The sequence below is a fragment of the Phyllobates terribilis genome, unplaced genomic scaffold, assembly GCF_046119375.1.
Source record: "Phyllobates terribilis strain yellow unplaced genomic scaffold, ASM4611937v1 Scaffold_1__5_contigs__length_1240528914, whole genome shotgun sequence".
Classification (NCBI taxonomy): domain Eukaryota; kingdom Metazoa; phylum Chordata; class Amphibia; order Anura; family Dendrobatidae; genus Phyllobates; species Phyllobates terribilis.
In genome coordinates, this window is record NW_027362761.1 from 192040688 (window position 1) to 192056712 (window position 16025).

Genomic DNA, 16025 nt, shown 5'->3' on the forward strand with positions numbered 1-16025 from the left:
CAGGTTTTATGCTGAGCCACACTCAGATGGCAGAAAAATCAGTTTCATAGATTAGTATTGGTGCAAAAATTTAAGGATAGTAACACGGGTAGTTAGCTGACAGTAAGTGGAGGCCTGCTGATCTCGGAGCCTACTGCTACAGGCAACACACATGAAGGAGACCTAACAACGAGACTCCCTATTTCCAAAGATTAGGGGCTGACACCACATGACACCGATACCGCTTGCACTACAGCCAACCCAGCAGATGGAGACCCAATCAGAAGTGTTCACATTTCCAAAAATTATGGGCTACATAGTTACATAGTTACATAGTTTATAAGGCCGAAAAAAGACAAGCCTCCATCCAGTTCAGCCTATTTCTTGTGCACTGCAGCTATTCCGCAGCGTTGATCCAGGGGAAGGCAAAAAATCCCCATGCGGTATAGGCCAATTTACTTCATTGAGGAAAAATTCACTTCCCGACTCCAATCTGGCAGTCAGATTAAATCCCTGGATTAATTAACTATCACTAAGCAAAAAATGTAATTTTATTGTTCTCAAGAAAGGCGTACAGGCCTCTCTTGAACTCATTAAGTGAGTTGGACATTACCACTTCCTCTCCCAGAGAGTTCCAGAGTCTCACGGCTCTGACTGTAAAGAATCCCCTTCTATGCTGGTGCAGGAACCTCCTTTCCTCCAGACGCATAGTGTGCCCCCTCGTCTTTGTCACCATCCTTGGTATAAACAGGTCATGGGAGAGATCTCTGTACTGCCCCCTGATGTATTTATACATGTTTATGAGGTCTCTCCTAAGCCTTCTCTTTTCCAATGTAAATAGGCCTAATTTTGACCACCTCTCTGGGTATTCTAGTCCCTCCATTCCCTTTATTACCTTAGTCGCCCTCCTTTGTACCCTCTCTAGCTCCAATATGTCTTTCCTGAGCACCGGAGCCCAGAACTGTGCACAATATTCTAAGTGCGGCCTTACCAGCGCTTTATACAAAGGAAGAACAATGTTCTCATCATATGCCCCTATTCCTCTTCTGATGCATGCCATGACTCTATTTGCCTTCGCAGCTGCTGCCTGACACTGGGCACTCCAATTTAATTTGCTGTTAACCAAGACGCCCAGGTCCTTCTCCATGTCAGATTTCCCCAACGGTTTCCCATTTAATATGTATGGGTGACTGCTGTTTTTCTTTCCCATGTGCATGACCTTACATTTATCGGCATTGAACCCCATTTGCCATTTTTTGGCCCAACTCCCCAATTTATCTAAATCCTCCTGTAGCTGTGCCCTATCCTCATCTGTATTAACTACTTTACAAAGTTTAGTATCATCTGCAAATATTGCTATTTTACTATGCAACCCATCCACTAGGTCATTAATAAATATATTAAATAATATAGGGCCCAAGACAGACCCTTGAGGCACCCCGCTAGTAACCCTGACTCCACCGAAGTGGAATAAATTTCACCAGAGCAGAAATAGTATAATTAGGACTGACATCTATTTCACTACAGTCAACCCAACAGATTGAGACCCAACCAGGAGTGTTCACATTTCCCTAAATTAGGGGTTGACACCACCGAAGTGGCATCAATTTCAGTACAGTAGAAATAGTATAATGAGGACCGACACCTCTTATACTACAGCCAACCTAGCAGATGGAGACCCAACCACGAGTCTCCCCATTTCCAAAAATTAGGGTCTGACACCACCGAAGTGGCATAAATTTCAGTAGAGTAGAAATAGTATAATTAGGACCGACACCTCTTCCACTACAGCCAACCCAGCAGATGGAGACCCCACCAGGAGTGTCCACTAATGATGAGCGGGCTTGCTCATCACTGCTCGGTACTCGCCCGAGCATCTCACTCCTCGAGTATTTCCGGGATGCTCGGGCAGGAGCTTGGGTGCCCTCCTCGAATGTTTGGGGCTCTTTAGAGAGCCAATTAACATGCAGGGATTGCTTGCCACTCACTGTAATGCTGTAACCATGTTGGTTGTGGCATTACAGTGATTGGCTGGCCGCATAGCATCATCAGGTCTATATAAGACCTGGGGACCCTATGCTCATCACAGTCTACCCCGGAAATAGGCAGAGTAGGGAGAGGTGCTGATGTGTGAGGGATAGAATTGGTGATTGTTTTAGTGAGGTACAGTCCTTCTGAGGACTAATCCAGCTGTATATATTTCTACTGATAGCTGGAGTTAGTCAGGGTTTGTGGACAGTGTATACAGCACAATAGGGTCCATTGTACATTCTGTGCATGTTCTGTCTGCTGCTGCTGTTACAGATATCCATAGCCCTACATATCACTCTATGTTCCTCCATACTGGGTCCCTATGTTCAATGTCCTGGGCCCTTATGTTCCCCCATCTTGGGCCACGGGGTCCAAAGATGCACATTCAGCTGAAATCAGCATGGTTACCGGTGGGCCCCCTCTACTGCCTGCTTGGGGACCCACCGAGGACCTGAAGCCCACCAGAAAATCCTACGATGTCTTGCCAAGCCAGTCTGACCCTGGGCCCTGGCTATGTAAAATTTGAGGCTGAGGACAATATGTCTACGAAAATTAGTGTTGTTCAACTTACTTTCATGAATATAAGAAATCATAAAGGTAAAATTTACTTTCAAATAACTTTTCAGAATAAGCTGTTGTGTGTGTAAATCTGGAATAGTATTATTACTGGCAATAATATGACTTGCAATTTTACAAATTTTACAATCTGCAAGCTCTAACTCTTAATTTGTAATCAATTGTGAGCAGTTTGGTAGAGACTGGCTGCTCTAATGTCTCTCATACAAAGCACACAGATTTCTATACTTGCTGTTCATTTCTTAGCACACAGACAGAAGCAGCAGTAGCATGATGGACATTATACATCAGTACCAATCAGTTTAGATGTGAATCTAGCTCTCGTCTGAGGTAAAAGACTATTTAGAATGTTCAGCATGATCCTTTTGAGTCTCGCTTTGCTTGTTTTCGTACTGTTTTCCTCACTTCTCTTCCCCCTTACCAAGGGTATAGTAACTAGTGTAACCTGACATCTCACAGTGCAGGCAGTCTATTTTGTGTGGATGGTGAGTTCAGGAGGCAGAAAGGATTGAAGATATGACTCGTAACACTGTACAACATATTTTTAGAATTTTTTTGTCTCTTCGATGGTTTTGGGTGATTCATATAGATTTCACAATGCTGAGCAAAAATATGTAATCCAACAATACCTATCACGTAGGGTTTTTAAGAGGCAGAAAATTAAAAATTTTGCACATCACTACCCCTTGATCGCCATACATATATATAATAACAGTATGACTTAATTAAAGTCATAACGATAAAGTCAGCATATTGAGCTGTAAACTATATCAGCAGCAAATATAAAGAGTTAAAAATGTTTTGCTGCCGATTTTCACTTATAATCAGCCATTGGCGAATCACGAATCAGATGCCAACAGTAGTCAGACAATCTCGAAGAACTCCACTTGCCCTGGTACTGTTTCTCCATCTTTGCAATGTCCTGATGAAACCTTTCACTATGTTCATCGCTAACAGATCCAAGATTGTTAGGAAAAAGGTCCAAGTGGAAATGCAGAAAATGTATTTTCAACGACAAGTTACAGTTCATCGATTTGAATGCAGAGAGCATGCTTTCCACCAGTTGGACATAGTTCGGTGCTATTCTATTGCCAAGAAAGTTAGAAATCACATTTTTTAAGGCTCTTCATTCAACTTTTTCAGTGCATCGCAGAAGACCATTATCTATCTAATCTGTGGCCCAACAAAAATTCTCTCTCTAATCTTTGCATCACTACATAGTTACATAGTTACATAGTTTATAAGGCCGAAAAAAGACAAGCGTCCATCCAGTTCAGCCTATTTCTTGTGCACTGCAGCTATTCCGCAGCGTTGATCCAGGGGAAGGCAACAAAAAACCATGCGGTATAGGCCAATTTACATCATTGAGGAAAAATTCACTTCCCAACACCAATCTGGCAGTCAGATTAAATCCCTGGATTAATTAACTAAGCATAAGATGTAATTTTATTGTTCTCAAGAAAGGCGTCCAGGCCTCTCTTGAACTCTTTAAGTGAGTTGGACATCACCACTTCCTCTCCCAGAGAGTTCCAGAGTGTCACGGCTCTGACCGTAAAGAATCCCCTTCTATGCTGGTGCAGGAACCTCCTTTCCTCCAGACGCATAGTGTGCCCCCTCGTCTTTGTCACCATCCTTGGTATAAACAGGTCATGGGAGAGATCTCTGTACTGCCCCCTGATGTATTTATACATGTTTATGAGGTCTCCCCTAAGCCTTCTCTTTTCCAATGTAAATAGGCCTAATTTTGACAACCTCTCTGGGTATTCTAGTCCCTCCATTCCCTTTATTACCTTAGTCGCCCTCCTTTGTACCCTCTCTAGCTCCAATATGTCTTTCCTGAGCACCGGAGCCCAGAACTGTGCACAATATTCTAAGTGCGGCCTTACCAGCGCTTTATACAGAGGAAGAACAATGTTCTCATCATATGCCCCTATTCCTCTTCTGATGCATGCCATGACTCTATTTGCCTTCGCAGCTGCTGCCTGACACTGGGCACTCCAATTTAATTTGCTATTAACCAAGACGTCCAGGTCCTTCTCCATGTCAGATTTCCCCAACGGTTTCCCATTTAATATGTATGGGTGACTGCTGTTTTTCTTTCCCATGTGCATGACCTTACATTTATCGGCATTGAACCCCATTTGCCATTTTTTGGCCCAACTCCCCAATTTATCTAAATCCTCGTGTAGCTGTGCCCTATCCTCATCTGTATTAACTACTTTACAAAGTTTAGCATCATCTGCAAATATTGCTATTTTACTATGCAACCCTTCCACTAGATCATTAATAAATATATTAAATAATATAGGGCCCAAGACAGACACTTGAGGCACCCCGCTAGTAACCCTGACACACCCTGAGCTTACTCCATTGATAACCACTCTCTGCTTTCTATCACTCAGCCAGCTATTTACCCACTTGCACACATTATCCCCCAGACCAAGCATTCTCATTTTATATACCAACCTTTTGTGTGGCACAGTATCAAACGCTTTGGAGAAGTCAAGGTATACAACATCCACTGACTCTACCCGGTCCAGCTGTGAGCTCACCTCCTCGTAGAAGGCGATCAGGTTTGTTTGGCAGGAGCGATCCCTCATGAATCCATGTTGATATGGAGTTAGACAGTTATTATCATTAAGATATTCTACAGTAGCATCTCTAAGAAACCCTTCAAACAATTTACCCACAACAGACGTTAAGCTTACTGGTCTATAGTTCCCAGGGTCACTTTTAGACCCCTTTTTGAATATTGGTACCACATTTGCTTGGCGCCAGTCTAGTGGGACAGTCCCTGTCTATAAAGAGTGCTTGAATATAAGATACAGCGGCCTGTCTATCACATTACTTAATTCTTTTACTACCCGGGGGTGTATGCCATCTGGGCCTGGTGACTTGTCTATTTTGATATTATTTAGGCGTTTCTGAACTTCCTCCTGGGTTAGGAGGGTGATATTTAGCAGAGGGTTTACTTTATCACTCTGCATTTCCTCCGATAAATTGTTTTCTTTTGTGAAAACAGTGGAGAAGAAGCTATTGAGTAGGTTTGCTTTACCCTCATCGCCCTCTATGATTTTACCCAGGTTATTTTTCAATGGGCCAACTCCATCAGTTTTAATCCTTTTACTGTTTATATAGTTAAAGAACAGTTTGGGATTCGTTTTACTTTCCTTGGCAATTAGTCTCTCTGTCTCCTCTTTTGCTATTCTTATTTGTTTCTTACACATTTTGTTTTTTTCCCTATAAGATATTAGCGCTTCCTCGCTGCCTTCTTGTTTAAGTTTACCGAAAGCCCTTTTTTTGTTTTTCATTGCCCTCTTGACTTCCTTATTTAGCCACATTGGCTTCCTCCTATTCCTAGCCCTTTAATTAACATAAGGTATGTACCTTCTACAGTGACTATGTAGGACTGTTTTGAAAATTTCCATTTTCTATCCGTGCTCCTATTACTAAAGATACTATCCCAGTCTATAAGGTGAAGGGCATCTCTTAGCTGATCAAACATTGCCCTCCTGAAGTTCAGTGTTTTTGTGACTCCCTTGCTGGGCACCCTACTGAAGCACATGTGGAATTGTATAATGTTGTGGTCACTATTTCCCAGGTGCCCCCCGACCTGCACCTCAGTTATTCCGTCTGGCCTGTTAGTTAATATTAAGTCTAAAAGGGCCGTCCCTCTAGTTGGTTCCTGCACAAGTTGTGACAAATAATTGTCTTTGATAATTGACAGAAACCTGTTTCCTTTCTGAGATCTACAGCTTTCAGTTTCCCAGTCTATATCGGGGTAGTTGAAGTCCCCCATAATAATCACCTCGTTATTTTTTGCTACTTCGTCTATTTGTCTCATTAATAGACTTTCCGTGGCTTCTGCTATATTTGGTGGTTTATAACAGACTCCTATGATAATTTAATTATTGTTTTTTGCCCCATGTATCTCCACCCATAAGGACTCGACCTCCTCATTTCCCTCCCATACATCCTCCCGCATTGTAGGCTTTAGACACGTCTTTACATATAGACAGACTCCACCCCCTTTCCGACTTCTTCGATCCCTTCTAAACAGACTGTAACCCTGTAAGTTAACTGCCCAGTCATAGCTTTCATCTAACCATGTCTCGGTTATTCCCACTATGTCATAGTTACCTGTAGATATTTCTGCTTCCAGTTCATCCATCTTGTTTGTCAGGCTCCTGGCATTTGCTAGCACGCAGTTTACACAATTTTGTTTTGTTCCAATCTTCTCCCTGTGGATTGTATTGGAAATTTTCTTACCTCCCTTCCAAGTATCTTGTCTTGGACCTTCTTTGTCGCACTTCATATCTTTCATTAGTATGTTCTCTGGTTGCATGTTCGTGTCCGGCGTTTTTCTTCCCATCCCCTCTTCTTCTAGTTTAACGCCCTCCTGATGAGTGTTGATCACTGATGCATGGAAACTTCTGTCGCAAGTAACAAAATGCCTCAGCTTGCTTGTTCAGTCCCTTAACAAAGTTCTTCATTAGCCCGAGTTTTATGTGTAGAGGAGGAAGAAATATATTTGACAGATCTACAAGCCCATCATGTTTTATATTTTTTTTGCCCAGCAACCAGTTTTGCACGTTGTGGTCAGTCCTTTCTGACAAAGTTTTGATCTCCCACATGACTGTCCCATTCAAAGAGAAAGCAGCAGTACTTGGTATAGCCAAGCTGCATTCCAAGGAGAATTGCAACTACCTTCAAATCTCCGCATATATTCCAGTTTTAATTGCAGTAATGAATGTGGTTCAACAGTAACTGCATGTTTTCATAAGTCTCTTACATATGCACAGCATATCCGACTGGTATAGAAGGATATATATTGCCATTATGTAATAAAACTGCCTTCAGACTTCTGATGGACGAGTCAATAAACAGTCGCCATTCTGTGGGGTCATGTTCACATCCTAGCACACTAAACAAATCCGTGATGTCATGGCAAAAAGCTAAATCATCAACCTGACTGAAGAATTTTGTAAGATCTTCATGACTCGCCCCCTGGGCCATGGGGCACTCGGAACCGGGCTTCAGGGCAGTGCTGGGAATAGTAGTGGCAACCCGATCCCGTGGCTCTGGGTGGTCAGACCAAATGCTGTGGCAGTGTATTTGTAGGTTTTGAAAGTCTGACTACGCCACCCGTGGATTGCGGTCAGGGAGGACCGCTGCTGCAAGGCAGACCGCTGAGGCTGATGTAGATATGCAGCACAGGGATAGGATAACTCCCCACAGGAAGAGTGTAGCCTCAGGGCAGTGTAATAGGATGCTGGGGGTGATGGTGCAGGTGCAGCAGAAATCACACAGAGTCCAATAATGCAGTCCAGGGTCTTTTACTGCAGATATTATCACTGACCCACCAGGAGTACAGGGTAGAAATGGACCTGGGTGTCTGAGGGCATTCGGGCGAGCCCCACTGGTCAGGGTGAGTGGGTAGGCCTACCATTCTCTCTCTGCCCTTGCTGACTATCCCCCTTTTTGTGGTGTGATAGCCCACGTCCCTGAGCTGGCTGTGTACTACGCCTGTATGGCTTGCGACTCGGGCCTTAGGTACCTGTTGCTTCTCCGTGCTGTACCGGTCCCTCTGTGTGGCGGAGCCTCCAGGCTTCTCAGGCCAAGGGACCTGAAATCCCATGCAGGTTGGTTATCTGCTGCCGGGCTTGCAACCCTGACAGCCTCGGACCCCAGTGTCCGGTTGCGTAGTTCTCTCTCAGCCAGGACCGGCCCTCGTCGCCTCTGTCACTGGCTTGCTGTTCCTCCTATGCCTCCTGGACTCCTCAGCTGCGGCTGACCTGTCCCTCTCCTCTGGGAACCCTTCTGGATGCTTCAGAAGTGGGTCCTGGTCTCTCTAACCCTGCCCTCAGTTCCAGCTTTTATAGGGGCAGCCTGCTCCCCCTACTGGCCTGGGACAGGAGGTGCTGCATGCTAATGGTCCCTGACCAGAGAACCTCCCTCCTGCTCTCAGACACAGCCTTTAATGTTTGTGGCATCCAGGCCTGGGGTGACACATTCCCCCCTAGTAAATTTTAGTACTCCGGGACTAGACAAGAAACACAAATACAGGGTAAAAATTATAACATAAACACAACAAGGAAGGAAATAACAAACTACACCACATATTGAGTTCTTTAGGTCACAGTGTGGTCTGTGACCGGGTGTCCATTTCACCAACAAAAGAAGAGGGTCACAGTATGATCCGTGACTGGGTGTCCATTTCACCAACACAACGGGAGCCTTAACCAGGTGGGGGTCTGTCCTTGCCCCGAGTCCTTGAAAGTCTTTATTCACTCCTTTGGTTAGGCTCCGAACATATATACAAGGAAGACCCGGTTACTCACAGTTCATAACCTGTTAGTCCATATATCTAGAAAAACTGGGAAAACAGTATTAATAACCAGGGTACAAACATAAAACATTAAATATATACACTGTGCATTTAGATCTTCCAGCGAGCTGGTATTTGACCCCTAGTGCTCTGGGTTGACCTCCTTAACCCACTCTCTGGTGGTGGTCTAACCTGGCTTTCCCCACTATCATTTAGGGTACTGCTACTAGCGGGGTTTACAGGCAGGGCAGGCAGCTGTCTGCGAGTCCTTTGGCTTACCGCAGGCATGGCAGGCTCACTGTCAGCAGAGGGTTGACTCTCCTGGGCTGCTGGCAAGGGTTCTTCTGCCTCTGGGGCTGCTTGTTCTTCTTGCTCTCCTGTAGGCTCCTGCTGGGTAGGCTGAAGGAAGTGTAGGACGGGTACCACTATCGCGTCATTTATCCGAGTCCAGGTCCGGGGGAAGTCTCCGAGAACTGTGCTGATCATTTCTTCCTTGTCCTCTGCGGGTTCAAGGTCATCTTGATCTTCACTTGGACTCTGTAGTTGCTCGGGGCACCGTTTTAGGTAGTCTCTGGAGATGGTGCTATTGGTTTCTCCTCCATCCTTGGTAATCACACATACCTTCGGGTTGTCGTGGTCGGACTGCAGTACTGTGTACGGGTCTCTCTCCCACTGGTCGTCCAGCTTGTGAAGCCTTCTCTTCCACTTCAGGACCTGCTCTCCAGGTTCCAGAGGACCAGCAGGGGCGCATTGGTTGAAGAGCCTCTCCTGCTTTACCCTCGCTTGAGCCAGACTCCTCTCCACACTCTCCTGTACCTTCTTGTACTGTAGCCGCCGTTCCGTATCCCAGTCTGCATCTGGGGAGGTGTCCTCGGGTGTCAGGACTCCCATCTCCAGGTCTATCGGCAGCTTACCTGGTCTTGCTCGCATCAGGTAAGCCGGGGTGTAATTTGTAGCATTCACCGGGATATGGTTGTACAAGTCAATCAGGCATGGCAGCTTCTCCGGCCACAGGCTGCATTCTTCCAGGGGTAATGTCTTGAGGAGATCAATGACGATATTGTTCATTTTCTCACACAGCCCGTTGGTTTGCGGGTGGTAAGGAGTTGTTCGAATCTTCCTACAGCCGTAGAGGTTGCAGAACTCCTGGAATACTTCAGCCTCAAATGCTGGACCTTGATCTGTCAAGACCTGTTCCGGATACCCATGTGGACGGCAGAAGTGTTGCTGGAAGGCTCTGGCCGCTGTTTGGGCTGTCAGGTCTTTAACAGGAACCACCACCAGGAACCGGGAGTAATGGTCCACAATTGTCAGGGCATAGACGTAGCCCGACCGGCTTGGAGCCAATTTGACATGGTCCAGAGCTACCAGCTCAAGAGGCAGCCTGGTGATGATGGGCCTCACGGGTGTCTGCTGGCTGGTACGGTCCTTCCTTCTGAGGTGACATGGGCCGCAGTCCCTGCTCCACTTCTCTATGGCCCTTCTCATACCGACCCAGTAGAACCGCTCTCTCAGTAGTAACTCCAGTTTCTTCCACCCGAAGAGTCCCGCTCTGTCATGGTAGGCCTCCAGGACCGTTGCTGCATCTCGCCTTGGGACCACTATCTGCCAGGTCAGCTCGTGCATCCGGTGGTTGACAAGCCTTCTGCACAGCTTACCTTCGTAGAGGAATAGCCTGCTTTTCTCCTTCCATATCTGCTTGGCTTCCTCTGGAGCGTCCGGGCCAGGGCTAGCGTCTGCCTGGGTTAACAGGTCTTTCACCAGGCATATTGCAGGGTCACTATCTTGCGTTTCAGCCCAGCCGTGGTGGGGTAAGGGGTAGTGTTGAGCCACCCCCGTAGTATTCGGGTTCGGTTCGGTTCTTCGAACACCGGGATGTTCGAGGAACTGTTCGTCGAACACCGTCGAACACCGTCGAACACCGTTAAAACCAATGGCAGGCAAACAAAAACACATAGAAACACATAGAAAACACCTTAAAAGGTGTCCAAAAGCTGACAAACTGCTCAGAAGACACTCTCTTTAAAAAAGCCGGCCGGCAATTCAGCAGAGGCATACAACGGTACCCGACAATTTAGACAAGAAGGAATAGAGCATCACACAAAGATTAGATAGATAGAAACATGTCAGTCACATATATAAGAATTACAGTGACAGTGTTGGTTACTGTACTTGTCATTTAGTGTTAAAGGATTTATTAAAAAAAATATTAGTGTTTTCATGCACCGTCTCTTTAAACAAGGCGGCCGGCAATTCAGCATCGTTAACCGACAATTTATAACAGAAAGAATAGAGCATCACACATAGATTAGATAGATAGAAACATATCAGTCACATTTATAAGAAGTACAGTGATAGTGTTGATTACTGTACTTGTCATTTAGTGTTAAAATAAAGGATTTATTAAAAAAAAAATTGGCGTGGGGTTCCCCGTAATTTTAGTCTCTAGCGGAGGTTAAGCAGATGGCTGGGGCAGATGTTTGAAGCCTGGGAAGGGGGTAATACCCACGGAGCTTCCCAGGCTACTAATATCAGCCCCCAGCTGAATACCTAGCCTTTACTAGCTATTAAAATGGGGGACCCCCAAAAAACCGACGTGGGGTCCCCCCTATTTTAATAGCTAGCAAAGGCTAGGCAGACAGCTGGGGGCTGATATTAATAGCCCAGGAAGGGTGCCATGAATATTGGCCCCCTCCCAGGCTAGAAACACCAGCCGTCAGCCACCCCAGAAATGGCGCATCCATAGGATGCGCCAATTCTGGCACTTAGCCTCGCTCTTCCCACTGCCCTGTAGCGGTGGCAGTGGGGTAATAGGGTTGGGGTTGATGTCAGCTTATAATGCCAGCTGACATCAAGCCCAAGTTAGTAATGGAGAGGCGTCTATAAGACACCCCCATTACTAACCCCATAGTCAAAGTTACAAAAAAACACAAACACCCAGAATAAAGTCCTTTAATTGAAATAAAGACACAATTCTTTATTGTTCTAAATTAAACCATACTTACCATCACGCCCATTCCAGCTGAAGCCAACGATCTCCTGCAATAAAAGTAAAATAATAAAGCAACATCATCCTTACCTTTCCATGGTTCCCACGACAGCTTCAGCTCTGCTACATTCACATGACAGGCTGGACCGCAGCAGAACGCTGCCATCCAGCTTGCCATGCGGCAGACACTGAGAAGCGCAGGCATGCTTGCGCTCCTCAATGTCTGGCTGTGACGGCATCCAGATGAGCCGAGTTCATGTCCAATGAGCTCAGCTCACCTCATGCACGTCACTGACAGCATGGGAAAATTCTCCTGCGCATGCGGTGAGTGCAGGAGAATTTTCCCACGCTGTCAGTGACGTGCATGAGGTGAGCTCATGTCCAATGAACTCAGCTCACCTCATGCACGTCACTGACAGCGTGGGAAAATTCTCAGCGCTCAGCGCTTGAGCAGGAGAATTCTCCCACACTGGGATGGCATTGAGATGACAGGCTGGATCACAGCTGAGCGCTGCCATCCAGCTTGTCATCCTTCAGAGACACTGCAGAGCGCAAGCATGCCTGCGCTTCTCAGTGTCTGCCGCATGGCAAGCTGGATGGCAATGTTCTGCTGCGGTCCAGCCTGTCATGTGAATGTAGCAGAGCTGAAGCTGTCGTGGGAACCATGGAAAGGTAAGAATGATGTTGCTTTATTATTTTACTTTTATTGCAGGAGATCGTTGGCTTCAGCTGGAATGGGCGTGATGGTAAGTATGGTTTAATTTAGAACAATAAAGAATTGTGTCTTTATTTCAATTAAAGGACTTTATTCTGGGTGTTTGTGTTTATTTGTAACTTTGACTATGGGGTTAGTAACGGGGGTGTCTTATAGATGCCTCTCCATTACTAACCTGGGCTTGATGTCAGCTGGCATTATAAGCTGACATCAACCCCAACCCTATTACCCCACTGCCACCGCTACAGGGCAGTGGGAAGAGCGAGGCTAAGTGCCAGAATTGGCGCATCCTATGGATGTGCCATTTCTGGGGCTGCTGACGGCTGGTGTTTCTAGCCTGGGAGGGGGCCAATATTCATGGCACCCTTCCTGGGCTATTAATATCAGCCCTCAGCTGTCTGCCTAGCCTTTGCTAGAAATTAAAATAGGGGGGACCCCACGTCATTTTTTTTGCAGTCCCCCATTTTAATAGCTAGTAAAGGCTAGGTATTCAGCTGGAGGCTGATATTAGTAGCCTGGGAAGCTCCATGGGTATTACCCCCTTCCCAGGCTTCAAACATCTGCCCCAGCCATCTGCTTAACCTCCGCTAGAGACTAAAATTACGGGGAACCCCACGCCAATTTTTTTTTTAATAAATCCTTTATTTTAACACTAAATGACAAGTACAGTAATCAACACTATCACTGTACTTCTTATATATGTGACTGACATGTTTCTCTCTATCTAATCTATGTGTGATACTCTATTCTTTCTGTTCTAAATTGTCGGGTACCGATGCTGAATTGCCGGCCGGCTTTTTTAAAGAGACGGTGCATGAAAACACTAATATTTTTTTAATAAATCCTTTACACTAAATGACAAGTACAGTAACCAACACGGTCACTGTACTTCTTATATATGTGACTGACATGTTTCTATCTATCTAATCTATGTGTGATGCTCTATTCTTTCGGTTCTAAATTGTCGGGTACCGGTGTATGCCGCTGCTGAATTGCCGGCTTTTCATGTTTCACTGTGAGCACTGTTCCCATCGATTTGGGAAACCACTGTAATGCCACAACCACCATGGCTGTGGCATTACAGTGAGTGGCAGACAATCCCTGCATGATTAGTGCTCTAAATAGCGCCAGACATGCAGGACACGCTTTTGGTGCACGAACAGTTATCGAACATAACCTTGAACAGCCGAATTTTTTGCAAATCGTTCGCGTTCGTCGAACGACTCGAACACCGCCCAAAACAGCTGGGATTTGAGATTGGCGAACAGTTCTAGTCGAACACCGCTCATCTCTAGTAAGGGGTTGAACATGACGGTGGTTAGGTCTTTGTTTCTTACTCGGTGAGAGTACTGAGTGGCCCCATACCGGTGGAACGCAGGGAGCTCTACTTCCTCCAGCTCTTCTGAGTCGTCTTCTCCTTCAGGTAGGTGGGGCATTCTTGATAGGGCATCTGCGTTGGCGTTTGTTCTGCCCGCCCGATACTTGATTGTGAAGTCATAATTGGATAGCCGGGCCATCCACCGCTGTTCTAGGGCACCTAGTCTTGCATTGTCCAGGTGTATCAGCGGGTTGTTGTCCGTGTACACAGTGAACTTTGCGGAGGCCGGGTAATGCTTAAACCTTTCTGTGATGGCCCACACCACTGCCAAGAATTCTAGCTTGAAGGAGCTGAAATTCTCCCGGTTTCTTTCTGTGGGCCTCAGCTACCGGCTGGCGTACGCGATCACCCTTTCTCTGCCCTGTTGGTTTTGTGACAGCACGGCTCCCAGCCCCACATTACTGGCGTCTGTGTGGAGGATAAAAGGCTGCCCATAATCGGGGTACGCCAGGATCTCATCCCCCGTGAGGGCCATCTTCAACTGGCGGAAGGACTCCTCTTCCGGCTTGTCCCACTTGAAGGGTGGCTTGTGACTTCTGGATTTGGACTGGCCTATCAGGAGGTCCTGCATTGGAGCTGCCATCTTTGTGAACCCTGGGATGAACCTTCGGTAGTAGCCTACCAGCCGAAGGAACTGCCTCACTTCTTTGATGTTAGAGGGGCTTGGCCAGCTCTTGATGGCTGTAACTTTGTCAGGGTCGGGGGCTACTCCCTCTGCACTCACCACGTGTCCTAGGTACTGGACCTTCAGTTTCAACAGGTGACACTTTGAGGGTTTCACCTTCAGGCCATAGCCTGCCAGGGCTTCGAACACCTCGGCCCGGTGCTTTAGATGGTCCTCGTAAGTCTTCGAATAGACAATCACGTCGTCCAGGTAAAGTAGGACCGTCTCGAAGTTTCGGTGCCCTAGACAGCATTCCATCAGCCTCTGGAAGGTCCCTGGTGCGTTGCAGAGCCCGAAGGGCATACAGTTCAATTCGCTCAATCCCATCGGGGTGGTGAAGGCGGTCTTCTCCTTGTCAGCCTCTGCCACAGGAACCTGCCAGTACCCGCTAGTAAGGTCCAAAGTAGAGAAGAAGTTAGCTGATTTTAGAGCTGCTAAAGACTCCTCTATCCTAGGTAACGGATACGCGTCTTTATGGGTGATATGATTGATTTGTCTATAGTCCACGCACATTCTCATGGTACCGTCTTTTTTTTTTTTTTTTACCAAAACTAAGGGAGCTGCCCAGGGGCTACAGCTATCTCTAATGACCCCAGCTTCTTTCATTTCTCTCAGCATACCCTTTGCGTTTTGATAATGTGCAGGAGGTACAGGTCTGTGTCTCTCTTTTATTGGTGGGTGGCTCCCCGTGGGGATGTGGTGTTCTATTCCCTTTACTCGGCTGAAGTCTAGCGGGTGCTTACTAAAAATTCTCTCGTACTCCTGAACCACCCGGTAGACTCCTTGTTTTTGGTGCAGGGGAGTGGAGTCAGCACCCACATGGAGTTTCTGGCACCAGTCCTCCTTGTGTTTCTGGGAGCCATTACCCTCCACCGTGGGAGATGGAGGCAAGGGTTCCACGACCCTGATAGCATTGTGTTCGACGGCAAACAATTTGGCTAGCGTAGCGTACCGGGGCATGTGTACTTCCCTTTCCCCAATGTTTAGGATCCGGACGGGCACCCTGCCATGGCGGACATCAACCACCCCCCGGGCTGTCAAAATGGTGGGCCTGCTGTCTGAGTACACGGGTTCTACCATGGCTTGGTAGTCTCTCCCTCTTAACCCGATTGCAGTCCGACACCAGATCATCATTTCACTTTTGGGAGGCATGGCAATGGGGAACGGGTCGCTCATCCTCACGCTACCGATCTCACCACCAGACAGTTCTACCTGTTGCCGTCTCATCAGGGCTCTTATCTCTTTCTGGAGGACCCTCTGTGGGCTGGAGCTCGCATTCATCGCCACCTGCTGCAAAATCACAATTACTTCTGAAAGACAGTTTTCAATCACATTAGTACCCAAGGTTATTTTAGGGTGACGTTC